Genomic DNA, 2,490 nt, shown 5'->3' on the forward strand with positions numbered 1-2,490 from the left:
GGAATACCAAACTATACGTTGATATTTTCTATCACGTGGGTCAACCAAAATCTGTCGAAACATTTTCTCTACGTCGGCGACAAACACAAAGCGATGGGATCGTCAGCGTATTATAATGGAGACTAAATCCGTAAGAATTTTAGGCCCGATGTGCAAATGCGAATTCAAGGATGTGTTATTGGATGTCAAACTTGAGGCATTGCATACTACTCTTAAACGAGTAGTCGAACTATCATCCTTAAGGATAGGATGATGGGGCAAATAAACTGTTTGAGGAGAATCAACTTCAGAAAACTGCTGAAAGCGTTCCATATGACCTAACTGTTCATATTCGGTTAAAAACACCGTGTATTGAGAAAATAAAGCTGGATCCTTAAGCAAGCGAGCATATACTCTCTTCAAGACTAACTTTGCTCTATTTAAGGAACTGCCTATATCTATCGGAGGTCCATTCTTAAAGGGCAAGCGTACCATTTACCTTCCTGATGCTAAACGATGATGAGTCGAAACAAAATGCTGCTCACAACTCATCTCATCAGCAGTCAAAAGGGATCTGGAGGTTGGTTCCTCCATTTCCCAGAACCTAAGCAAATCATCGTGAAGGACTTCCTCGGTTATACTTTGATGCACTGTTAGTGGTAAAAACCAGCTGCTGTTTGACTTAAGAACCGGCCCAGAGATGATCCATCCGAAAATAGTATCCTGCGCTGTAAAAAAGCCAGAGTACCTAGAGAGCTTGCATAAATACAGGTTCAATCACACCTCTCTTTGGTAAAATTACTACTTGAGCTAACTTTTTCGCGGCACCCATCATCTCACCTCCTACACCGTAAACTAAAGCATTAACACTTTGATACTTCGGATTCAAAATTTTCACTAATCTTTCAGATAAAAAACAACATTCCGAGCCCTGATCGAGTAGAACTCTACAGGCATGAACCCGGCCATTATCAGCTCGTATGTTTACTACGGCGGTTGCGAGCAAAGTAGAGCGTGAAAGATCGCGTTTATTATTCAAAAAATAAACTGTAGCGTCATTGAGATTCGTATGATGGGCTCCTTGTATTGTTAGCGGATGGCTATCCGATATTTCTTTTATTACTAAGCCCGTATTACTAGTTCCGGCCACTGGATATCTGATTGCAAGAGTGCTGGCGGAAGTCAACGCCGACGTTGTAGCAATAGAATTGGAATTATATTTAAATTCAATATGTAGCAATGTGTTATGTTTACGATGGCACTTACCACAAGTATACTTGCTAGAGCAGTTGTAAGGCTTATGACCTGGTGTCAGACAATTAAAACAACAGTGATGACGTAACACGAGTTCCTTGCGTTGATCAATAGATAATTCTCTAAATTGTTTACATCTAAATTAGGGGTGATTTTCTTTACACATTAAGCATTTTGAATTGGTAGAGGCATTGTGACCTTTAACTGATTGTCCTTTGTTAATTTTACCCTTTTCTGGTAGATTACCTTTTGATAATTGAATCTCTTCTAAAGTCCGAACGCGTGTTGCTAAAAAATCATCTAATTTCTTGAAAGTAGGATAGTCAGTTTCAGATCCCAAGTGCATCTCCCATTCCTTCAAAGATGAGATATCGAATTTACGCACTGTCCAAAACACCATAACACCATCCCAATGCTGTGTTTGTCGATTTAAATTTTTTAAGCATGTCAACGCTTCATTTGTAGAATCACGTAACACCCTTAATTCCACCACAGAATTGTTAGAGATATTCGGTATAGTCGCGATTGCTTGCAAATGAGCATTGATTACAGCGCGTTTATTATCGTAGCGAATTTTAATTGTCTCCCAAGCAGTAGTGAAATTCGCATCGGTCACTGTCACATGTATAATAACATGTCTAGCATCACCTACTAACAAAGATTTCAGATAGTGTAAACGTGACACATTAGATAAAGACATATTATTAACAATTAACGCCTCAAACAGATTACGAAAATTTTCCCAGTCAACATAATTGCCTGAAAATTCAGGCAACGTAATTTTAGGTAATTTGGGAATAATATAATTTTGCGGATTAACGTTTTCTTGTGTCGGTTGTTTAGCTTCTATCGCAACATTTGAGACTAAAGTATGCAACTTTGAATTTAAATAATCGAGAGCTGCAAGATAAGCTTCTTCAATTTGCAGAAATTGACTTTCAGAAAAATATCCTATGGTCTTTTTTTCTTCCGAAGTATAGAGCGCTCTAGCCTTTAAGTCTAGTTCTAAGCATCGATGCCATCTTTCTTTTAGTAGTTCCAAACGATCTCTAATAGTTGTCTCATTTCTCTTGTCGCATGCGAGTTTCTTAAAATTAATTTCTGTACGGATAATAGCCTCATGCAATGAAACAAGCTCGATAACTAACGCTTCCATTATACGAGGGTGGATTGATAAGTTTCCGGCCTGACCAAGAGATGGCGCCACTAGGCCCACCTTGAGGTGGCGTTCTATAGTACCATCCTTAGATAGCTTGT

This window comes from Belonocnema kinseyi, chromosome 4, assembly GCF_010883055.1.
Source record: "Belonocnema kinseyi isolate 2016_QV_RU_SX_M_011 chromosome 4, B_treatae_v1, whole genome shotgun sequence".
NCBI classification, from domain to species: Eukaryota; Metazoa; Arthropoda; class Insecta; order Hymenoptera; family Cynipidae; genus Belonocnema; species Belonocnema kinseyi.